This window comes from Pteropus vampyrus, unplaced genomic scaffold (genome assembly GCF_000151845.1).
Source record: "Pteropus vampyrus isolate Shadow unplaced genomic scaffold, Pvam_2.0 Scaffold284, whole genome shotgun sequence".
Classification (NCBI taxonomy): domain Eukaryota; kingdom Metazoa; phylum Chordata; class Mammalia; order Chiroptera; family Pteropodidae; genus Pteropus; species Pteropus vampyrus.
The window spans coordinates 1,036,129-1,048,706 of NW_011889065.1; positions in this window are offsets into that span (position 1 = coordinate 1,036,129).

Below are 12,578 nucleotides of genomic sequence, written 5' to 3' on the forward strand. Positions count from 1 at the left end.
TCCAAAGTAAGTAGAAGGGAAGAAATAATTAAAATTAAATTAGATGAGAAATACAAGATATGGTACATATAGACAATGGAATATTACTCAGCCATAAGAAAAGATGAAATACTACCATTTGCAAGAACATGACTAGATCTTGAGACAATCATACTAAATAAAATAAGTCAGACAAAAAAGTTGAGAACCATATCACTTCATTTATATATGTATATAAAACTGAAAGCAACAAACAAGACAAACAAAAACTCATAGACACAGACAACAGTATAGTGGTTACCAGAGGGGAAGGGGGCCAGCAGGGAGGTAGATAAGGGTAAAGGGGGTCAAATATATGTTGACAGAAGAAGATTTAACTCTGGGTGCTGAACACACAATGCAAAATACAAATGATACATTATTGAATTGTAAACTTGAAATCTATATAATTTTATTAACCAATGTCACCCCAATAAATTTAATTTAAAAATGGATAAAATGGGAAGAAAAGAAATACAATGAATCATAAGAAATTATTATAAACAATATGACAAAAAATTAGATAACTTGGAAGAAATTGGCAAATGTCTAGAAACACCCAGATGACTAAGATTAAATCAGGAACAAATAGAAAATCTAAACAGACCATAGCAAGTAAAGTGATTAAATCAGTAACTAAAAACCTTTAAACAGAGAAAAGCTGAGGATCAGATGGAATCACTGGAAAATTCTATGACACATTTAAAGAATAATTATTTTCAATCTTTCTCAAACTCTTCTAAAAAAATGAAAAAGTAGGAACACTCCCAAACTTATTCTACAAGGACAGTATTATTCTGATAACAAAGGCAGATAAGGGCTCTGCTAGAAAAGAACTATATAGAACAATATTCTGATGAAATATAGATGGAAAATTTCTCAACAAACTGTTGGCAAACTTAATTCAAAAAACATTAACAGTATTATATACCATGACCAAGTAGTATTTCTTTCTGTGATACAAGGATGTTTCAACATAACAAATCAACAAATGTTATACATCACATTAATAGAATAAAATATAAAAATCACATGATTATTTCAATAGATGCAGAAAAAAGTATTTTAGAAAATAAAATATTCTTTCATGATAAAATACTTCAACAAATTGGATATAGAAGAAACATACCTCGACTTAAAGATGCCATATCTGATAAACCCACAGCTAACATTGTACTCAATGGAGAAGAATTTAAAGCTTTTCTACTAAGGTGAGGATCTTGACAGTGGAGCCCACTCTCATTGCTATTATTCAGTATAGTACTGGAAATACTAGCTAGAGCAAATAGTAAGAAAAATAAATAAAACACATCCAAATTGAATAGTGAAAAATAAAATTGTCACTCTTTGCAGAAGGTATGATTTTCTATATAAAAAAATTCCAAAGACTGAAACAAAAAAACTGGTGAAACTAATCAAAATTTAGTAAAGTTGCAGGATACAAACCAACATATGGACATAAGTTGAATTTCTATATGCTAATAATAAAATATCTAAAAAAGAAATTTAATCAAGTGAAAGATCTGCACAGCAAAAATTATAACACTTTAATAAAAAAATATAATGCAGTTAGCATTAATATATTGGTTAGGGAGAAAGTCAGAGGAGAGAAGAAGCAATTAGGGAGATTGTTTTATAAACTATACAAATGTCTAACTAATGTACTGTATACTTGAAACTAATTAAAATAAATTAATTAATTAAAAAAAATAAATCAAAGAAGACACAAACAAATGGGAAGACATTCCATGTTAATGGATTAGAAAAGTTAATAAAGTGAAAATGTCCATACTTTCCAAAGCTATCTATAGATTCAACACAATATTCAAAAATTTTAATGGTTAAATGTTCTCATGATTCTATATGATTTTATTAACCAGTATCATCCCCCAAATTTAATAAATAATAAACACATAAACATATACTTACAAACATACATATGTAAATAAATTTTAATGGCATTCTACATAGAATTTGTATGGAACTACATAAGAACCCAGATAACCCAAACAATCTTGGTAAAGAATAACAATCAGAGACATCACACTTCTAGATTTCAAAATTTACTACAAAGCTAGTGTAATAAAAACAGTATGGTACTGGCATAAAAATAGACACATATAACAGTGGAACAGAACAGAGATCCCAGAATTAAATCTTTGTGTATGTAGCCAACTAATAGTTGACAAGGGAACCACAAAGACCTAATGGGGAAAGGATAGTCTCTCTAACAAGTGATGTTGGAAAAATGGGATAAACACATGCTGAACAATGAAATTGGATCTCTTTCTTAAACCATTCACAAAAAGTAACTTGGGATGCAACAAATGCTTAAACTTAAGACCTGATATCATACAATTCCTAGAAAAAAATGTAGGGAAGAAATTTCTCAACATTAGTTTTGGCAATGATTTTCTGAATATTCCACTAGAACCACAAATGACAAAAGCAAAAATCAGCATATGGGACTATATAAAACTGAAAAGCTTCTGCACAGCAAAAGAAACCATTAACAACATAACAAAAGAATCTGTGAAATGAAAAATATATATATATTTACAAACTATATGTCAGATAAGGGATTAATATCAAAAATATATAAAAAATAAAAATAAATAAAATAAATAAACCTAAACAACAACAACTAAAACAAAATATTCTAATTAAAAAATGGTCAGAGAAACTAAATAAACATTTTTTTTTCCAAAGAAGGCATACAAATAGCCCACAGGTACATGAAAAGATGTCAACATTACTAATCATCAGGGAAATGCAAATTAAAACCACAGTGATCTATCACCTCATACTTGTTAGAATGGCTATCATCGAGAAGACAAGAGATAACAAATTTTGGCAAGGGTATGGAGAAAAGAAAATCTTTGTGCACTGTTGGTGAGAATGTAAATTGTTTTGGCTATTATGGAAAACAATATGAAGATTCCTCAAAAAATTAAAAATAGATATAACGTATGATTCAGAAATTTCACATCTGTGTATACACCTAAAGTAAAAGGAAATATGTTTATTGGAACATTATTCACAACACCTAAGATATGGCAACAACCTAAGTGCCCATCTCTGATTGAATGGACACAGAAGAATGGTATATATACAACAGAATATTATTCATCCATGAGAAAGAAGAACATCTCGCCATTTGTGTCAACATATGAGCACATTATGTTAAGTCAGATAAAGATAAGTACTGTATAATATCACTTATATGTGGAATCTAAAAATGTCAAATTCAAGAAAACAGAGAGTGAGTTGGTGGTTATCAGGAGATGGAGGGTTCAGGGATGGTGCAGATGTTGTTTAAGGGTTCAAAATTGCAATGAAGTAAATAAGCCCTAGAGATCTAATGCACAGCATAGTGGATAAAGACAACAACGTTATATTATAAGCATAAAATTTTCTAAGAGAATAGAATTTTTTTCTAACCACTAAAAATAAACGTAATTATATAATGTGATAAAGGTACTAATTATTGCTACAATGTCAATTATATGGCAATATATAACTCTAATCAACATGTTGTACACCTTAAATTTACACAATGTTATATGTTAAATGTATTTCAATTTAAAAAAGATGTAGAGCAACATGAACTCTCATTCATTAATGGTGGGAATTCCAAATGATATAGATACTTCGCGGGATAGTTTGGCAGCTTCTTATAAAACTAAACATACTCCTCTACACAATGCGGCAATTGTGCTTTTTGGTATTTATCCAAAGAAGCTGAAAATCTATGTCTACACAAAACTCGTACATGGATGTTTATAGCAATTGTATTCATAATTGCCAAGACTTGGAAGCAACCAAGATATCCTTCAGTAGGTGAATGGATAAGCTGCTACATCAAGACAATCAAATATTATTCATCCCTAGAAAGACAGGATTTAAAAAGCTATACAAAATATGGAGAAACTTAAATGAAAATTACTAAGTCAAATAAACCAATCTAAAAAGATTGCACACTATATGATTTTAACTATATAATATTGTGGAAAGTGTAAAACTATGAGGATAGAAAAAAATAAGTGATTGCAAGGGTGGGTGGGGATAAATGAATAAGTGGAGCACAGAAGATTTTTAGGGCAGAACCTCTGCTGTGTGATATTATAAAAGTGAATCCATGTCACACATTTGTTCAAATCCACAGAATATACACTGGAAGTGAACCTTAATGTAAACTATGATGTGCCAATGTAAATTCATCAGTTTTAACAAATGTACCACTCTGCTATGGGATTTTAATAATGGAGGAAGCTAGGCATTAGTAGGGGCAGGGGACATAGGGGAAATCTCTAGCTTCCACTCAATTTTGCTGTGAATATAAAACTGCTCTAAAATATAGTATATATATATTTAAAATGCATATAGACAAAAAGTAGAGAAAAGCAAATGTATGTTGAATGGGATGTTACACTGTATATTGGTTTACTTTTTAACTCAATGATATGTTCCAGTTTGGGTACAGTTATTAAAGTGTTTGAAATTCGAATTTGTTTCTCAGTGAAAATTTTTTTTCTTAGAATATGAGCAGTTCTTACAAGTTTGACAGCAAATACCAAACATATGTTGTAGTTGGAATGTTTACATTTTACTAAAAATGTTTACATTTGCTTTCACAACTCAAGTAAGAATTGCAAAATCTGCAAGGTAAGGCTTTTTAGTCTCTGATTCATTCATAAGATTAAATTTATATTCAAATAATAATAATGATTGGAAAGCATATTTTCAAGAAACGGATAAACTTGACAAAAGTGATAATACCTACCAAATATTTTTCAATTTACAACAGTCAAGTATTTTCTTAATCACTTTATATACATTCGAGGCAGAACTTGTATGTTCTGCTGCTGTCATATTATTTATGGCTGGCATCCATTCTGATGGGTTGGTTCTTGTGCTATACTCATTATAATTGGTTGGTACTTATATTTCACCAAATTTATTTTAAATATTATTTCTATATTCTTTAAAAATAATTGTCAGATAATACTAAGATATTAATAATATTTTTATCACTGCAGTAAAGAGAATTCTGAAATGAGTCATAAGATATCACATATGTTTAACATACCCTGTTGTTAATTCCCACTCCTTGAGTGTGGCTGATATATGTGAATGTAATAAAATACCACTCTCATTGTTAGGTTAATAATCACTTGACTGTAAGTCAATCAAAATGGAAATTGCCCTACTGGGCCTCTCCAACTCAGGAGAGCCCTTGACAGAGGATCAAGAGTTCAGAGAGATGCTCTTCTATTGGCTTTGAAGAAGCAAACTGCCAAACTGTGATAGGACCACATGGCAAGGCCTGGGAAGTGACCCCTGTGAATTGAGAGCGGTCTTCTGCTAACTATCTACAAGAAATGGTGACCTCTGTTTTACCACCTCAAGGAACTGAATTATATCAACAACCTACGTGAGCTTGAAAGAGGCATATACATTTCAGATGAAAAAATATACCATTCTACACCTTGATTTCTTTCAGCCTTGCATGACTCTGAACTCCAAACTTAGCTACTAGACTCAGACTTTTGACTTACAGAACTATATAAGCTATAGCTTATTGTTTTAAGCCATTAAGTGTGTGACAATTGGTTATGCTGCAATAGAAAACTAATACAATCTCCTTTAACAGATGAAGAATTAGAGGCTGAGATTACACAAGTAGTAAGAGGCAAAGACAAAATTTGAATGACTTTTTACAACTTCTCTTTATTATCATATTATCCTTACATCTTTATTCACTTTGACAGTTAACATGTATATTGCTTTCACTAACAAACAAAAACGTTCAATAAAGGATCTGGTAATGCTCACTGAGAATTTTGGTGAACAAGAGTTGAGTAATTTGTGGAAAAAATTGTCAAGCAAATACTGTGAAAATGGACTTAAATAATATGGAATTCTTAGCTAAGCAAGTAATTAGTGCTGATAGAAAGAGAGTGTTGTCCCCTTAGTCAAGCTCAAAGCAAGTGAGAATAAAAGTGTTTCAAAGTTTCCTACATTACTGTACAGAAACTATAAGAGAGAGTAACTACCTGGAAAGTTGTGTGAGATTTAGTGAATATACTTATAATTAGTTTTCCCATAATTGAATTAATAGAGAATAATGGTTAGTATTCAGTTTGTCTTTCCTGCATTTGAACTCTGGGATATGTAGTTACCATATGTGTGGTTGTGAACAATTGCATTAACTTGTCTCAATTTCTTCATCTGTAAAAAGGAGTTAATATTAGTACCAGGCTAAAATAAATGTTTTGTGAGTTAAATGACAAATGTATTTAAAAACAGTATGCTGATTGGCATATAGAAAGTAATGTGTTGACAATTTTATTACTTTTCACTGAGTTTATTTGAGAATAACAACATTTCAAAAGCTTCTTTTTCTCTCACATAAATAACTATAGAGGTAGGAGTGCATGGCTGATGATGTGACCTCATCAAGTCATTAGTGACATAGCTTTTATCTTTCTTGTTGCTATATTTACTCAGAATGTGGCTTTTACATCATATTCCAATATGGTTTCCTGAACTCCTGTCATATCTGCATTCAAGTCAGCAGTAAGTGGCAAAGATGGGAAATTTATTCCTTTATGGCAGTATCCAAAATTTGCACACATCTACTTTCAAACCTTGCACTAGAAGTTGGTATTATGAATATCTTAATTTGCAAAAAAAAAAAAAAACATAAATACTTAAAACAACCGTTTATCCAGCTAAAAACCAAGGTCATCATTAAAAGAAGGGAGAATAGATAACAAAAGACAATTAGTCATTATCAATGTTAATATCACAATTTACACAACTATTCACCATGGAAAGCCCTGTTTGGAAATAAATTCAGACTCTACCAGAAAGGCCAAATAGGTATGTGGAAACATGAATTCTAAATACTTGCAATCTGACAAATGAGCATGCACTTAACAATGGTGAAGTCAATTTGAATATTAAGTAATTATCCAGGTAAGTTGACAAAAGTTGTTTTCTATTTCTATGTTCTAGAAATAAACTTTCCTATTGACTGTTGAATAAAAGCCAAAGGAAAATTTGGTTAATGACTGTTTTTTCATGGTAAAAAAAAATCTATTTTTATGTTTGTTAGATTATTTACCTTTTAATATTAATTGCATATTCAAAATCTGAAATTTGTTTCTTTTTTCCTGATGAGAAAAAGTATCAATGATAATGAAATACTGATACTTTGGGTCACTAATGCAAGCCAAGATTAGATGTGCAATAAATTTATTAGCAGAGATAATCTGAATAGCTGGAAAGAGCCAGAGAATTATTTACAATTAATGCAGGTCTAACATCTGTGGAAGGAGACTTGGTAGGAAGCAAGATCATTAGAAAATCTAAGACTTTCAAAAACTCTGATGAGGAATTCTCAAAACAAAGTTCACTGTTAGGAAGACATATATAATGCCTTTGTACCCCATATCCCTTCATAGTCAGTTATTGGCTAGGAGCAGCCCTTGAGAACTATAATCTTGGTACAAACATGTTGGTGAATTTGGCACAACAGCTGGTTGAGCCATTAGTCAATTATGCTCTCCACATAGATCCGAAGGGTGTATTTTCATGACAGTCACATTTCACCTTTTACGCCACACAGATCTACTTCTCCATGCAGGTTGAGAAAGAAGCTTATCCATGGTCTTGTGAGACATTCTTCCTGAGAGGAAAGTTAGAAGAGGGAGAGTAATAGGATCAGCTACAGCCACAGTAACCATAGTTGGTCTTGGTGCCACAGATGGTATTCATCTTCTTCCTCTTCCACTCTTTATTCTAAATTTCCTTCACTCTCAGCTATCACCTTAGAAAGTTTTGGTGGTTCAAATGGTGTTGTGGTGATCCAAATCATCATTGCTTAGAATCCCAAGTCTTTGGTAATCACTCCATTCTCGGGCTGAGATGGCTATACCTGTTAATTTAGTCTAGTTATAATGGCGTAAAGAAGTACCAAAAACCACCCAGATGGATCAGCTGGGTTCCATATATATTCCTCCCTCCTCCTACTGTTATTACTCTTATTTTCTGTTGGTTCCTGGAAACAGAATCCAAAGTGCCCTGTGGGAACTGTAACTTATATTTTAATAATATCTTTGCAATGTTCCCTGGACCAGAACCACCAATTTTGAAGAAACAGAAGTTGCGGGTGCAACACAAAATTCTCCATTGGGTCATTGAGATTGATCATGAATGGTTCCATCCTGCTTTTACTTGTTAATTTCAAGACTCATATAGTCACAACATCATACAGAGGTCTCTTATTTAATGTGTATACCGCATCCTTTCAGAGTTTTCCTTCCGAACTTTACCTCAGCTTCACTTTAGAAGTACTTTTAGTACTTTTAGTACTTTTAGTACTGTACATGGCTGGCTGCTTCTGAGTAGTATAGTATATATATATATATATAACCTGTAGATTCAGTTTTCATGGGTCCACTTACATACTCCTTTTGCTATGAATCAGACCTTCTGGTTGGAAGTCATTTGGAATTCTATGGTTGTTGATAAAATATTCTGTAAGTACCCAGATAGCGGTGCTTGCTGAGGCTCTGCAGGTAAGAAAGGCAGATTCATACCCAGAAAACATTTCTGTCCCCAAGTCAACAAATCTCTATTCCTTCCAGAATAAAAATAGCTTAGTTTAGTCAACCTGATACAATATAATTGGTTTGTTTCCTTGAAGAACAGTGCCATATGGAGAACCCATCATTGCTCTCCATTGTTTACAGGTTAAATATTCAGAGGCAGCATAGTTAAATCAGCCCTGTTATGGAGACTTAATGTTTTGGGGCTCATATGAATTTCCCATCTTTGCCTTCATGGCCACTCTGATCATAAATTCATTGTGCCAGTTCTAGAGAAACCAATAATAAAGGCTGATGAATATCAATTGGCTAAAGCATTTTATGTACTTTGTTGTACAGTATCTCTTCCATGATAGGCATTAATGTGAGTTATAAATATCTTCATATTTTGTGCCCATTCTCACATGTCCATTTATATGCCTTTACCTCAGACCCTGTTTTCTCTGATCTTCCAGTCTATTTATTTCCAGACCTCTGACCAGATGGCAAGTTCTCCATTTTTAATCCAATTACGCATAGAGCTAATTAGGATGTACCAAATATATTATTTCCCTGCCATCCTTTATAGATGTTTGCATTAAAATTACACTGCTGTTATATATTTTAGTACTGGAAGAGGATGTGACTAATATTATTCTTTTTATGTCAGTAGTAGATAAAATTGGTCATTGCACTAACTTACTTATGTGTCCAATAAAATATTTTTTTTAGATAGTGATCATTCATGAGAGCATATTTTGGCTCTGATTTGCCTATTTTTCTTTTTTGGCCATTCTTCAAACTGAGCACTCCAACCACTTCCACAGTGATTGTTATGTATTGTTTCATCTTCAAAATGAGTCCAATTGAAGCAAAAATGGATAGCCTTTTTCAAATTAATTTAGGTTCCAAAACATGACTGGGTGCAATGTATTCAACATTTTTCTATTTTGTGAAAAATTCTCTAGTTTTGATAATGACATTTTTGACACTATACAGACTGTACACACAATATGATTCTTAAGTAGCAGTATCAATTTAAAAACATGCAAACATGTTTTTTGCTCTTTATAAGCATTCAGAAATACCAACGACTTGAAAATATTTAAGTAGGAGCTTGGTTATCAAAGCAATAGCAAGCTTTTCACTTCAAACAGTCATAATTAACTGAAGTTTCTTTGAAAAGTTATCCTCACTAGATTAATCAATATTAATATCTGTCAAAACTTGACATTCTTTATCATAAAATATTCAGAACAAATTTACTTTATATTTACTTATGGGAAGTTCATCACGCCTTCTGACATATGTTGAGACCCATTGAAAGATATGCCATAGCATTCTTTTTCAGGAAATATTCATTTTATGTAAATGCATAAAATATTTATAGATGCTAAATACTTTTATATTTGTATTAGTTTTAAGCAAAATATTATAACCAAAATTTATGATAACAATATTTATACTTTTCACATGCTTTTAAACTTATTTTTTATTGGATTAGCATGACTGATAATTGCTTATCTCCCCACAAGTCTCTTGTATAATTTGATGAACTTAAATCTTGATGGGTAGTAACCTTTTCTTCAACAACCTTAAAAAAATCAAGAAAATACACTCAGAAATAATTAAGCCTCATAGAGATACAAAAGAATTTTGACATATAATATCTGAACTGCAAGTATAGTATTTGACATTCAGAAAAAAAAAAAAAACAGTAAATCAGCCTTTAAAAAAACATGTAAAATTGCTTTGAAAGTCTTTAATTTCTACAGTTTTGGATCGTTTACTTCAAGTTCAGCAAATGAGATTAAGTCTTTAGAGACACTTTAATAATAACTTAGCTTAGCTATGGAATAAAATGTCCATAAGTTCTCTCTCTATGTATATGTATATGTATATGTATATGTATATGTATATGTATATGTATATGTATATGTATATGTATATGTATATGTATATGTATGTACATATGTATATATGTATATGTATATATATGTGTGTATATATGTGTATATGCATATATGTGTGTATATATGTGCATATGTATGCATATATGTATATGTATATGCATGTATATATGTACATGCATGTATATATGTACATGTATATGTATACATCTTAAAATGAAATGCTATGTGTGTGTGTATATGTATACATGTATATGTGTGTATATGTGTGTATATGTGTGTATATATGTGGATATGCATATATGTATATGTATATGCATGTATATATGTACATGCATGTATATGTGTACATGTATATGTATACATCTTAAAATGAAATGCTATGTATGTATATATGTATATATGTATATGTATATATGTATATATGCATGTATATATATGTGTATATGCATGCATATATGCAAATGTATATTTGTATATATGCATATGTATATGTATGCACATGCACATATATACATACACATATATACATATATACACATATAGCATTTCATTTTAAGATATTCGTTTTTATTAATTAAGAAACATATTAAAAGTAATTTTTAACAAATCAAAAATTTATTTCTCTCAGATACAAATCAGCAATTTAGCCAAATTCGTAGGTAACAGCTAAGAGTACTAGATTGGCTCTTTAAAATCTGGGATTTTTGCTTTGTAGCTTCTGTCAGGTGGCCCTGGGCAGGGCACAGGTTGCAACTTAACTTGGCCTGTGGTAGTGCTCCTCCCAGGGGGTCCCAGGGCTAGCATGCCCAGTGGCTAGCTTCAGACTAAGCCTGAGCACCACCTCTCCACCTCTGAGGAAACACACCCAAAGGGCAGACTCGGGAGGCACCAGAGCACAGTTAAAATAAATCCTGCTTTGTAGGTAAACCCCTGTGCAACAGTTCTTCTACTATAGTCATAGCCAGTCCTCATAACCAATCAGCCTGAGGGTCAATCCCTCCCATTGACATGCAAACAGCAATCAAAGCTCAACTAAAACAGGAGGGCACACACAACAAATACAAGGGACACATCTGGAACACTCAGCTTAGATGACCAAGGAGACCATGCCTTTGGGCCTCACAGGATAGTTACTGCATAAGGACATTCTACTAAGACTGAGAGACACAGCAGCCCCACCTAATAAATAGAAACAAACACAGGGAAGCAGCCAAAATAAGAAGACAAAAAAAAAATGTCCCAAATGAAAAAACAAAAAACAGTTCCAGAAAAAGAACTAAACAAAATGGAGACAAGTAATTGATCAGATGTAGAGTTCCAAACATTAATTATAAGGATGCTCAATAAACTTAGTGAGAAGTTCAACAGAGATAGAAAACATAAAAATGGAAATAGAAAACATAAAAAAGAAACCAGTCAGAAATAAAGACTATGATAACTAAAATAAAGATTATATTAGAGGAAATCAACATTAGATTAAATGAAGCAGATGATCAAGTCAGCAATTTGAAAGATAATATAGGAAAAAACACCCAAGCAGAACAGCAACAAGAAAAAAATAATCAAAAAAAAATCGAAGAACATTTAAGGGGCCTCTGAGAAAATATCAAGTGTAACAACAGTCATATCACATGGGTACCAGAAGGAGAAGAGAGAGATCAAGGGATTGAAAACCTATTTGAAAAAATAATGATGAAAAACTTCTCTAACCTGGTTAAAGAAATAGACGTACAAGTTCAGGAAGTGCGGAAAGTCCCAGAAAAGATGAACCCAAACAGGCTCATATAAAGACACATTGTAACTAAAATGCCAAATATCAATGACAAAGAGGGAATTTTAAAAGCAACAAAAGAAAAGCAGTTAGTTACCTACAAAAGAGCTCCCATAGGACTGTCTGCTGATTTCTCAACAGAAATTTTGCAGATCAGAAGGGATTGGCATGAAATATTCAAAGTGATGAAAAGCAAAGACCTACAACCAATATTACTCTACACAGTACAGTTATTATTTAGAATCAAAGGCAGATCAAGAGCTTCCCAGACAAGAAAAATCT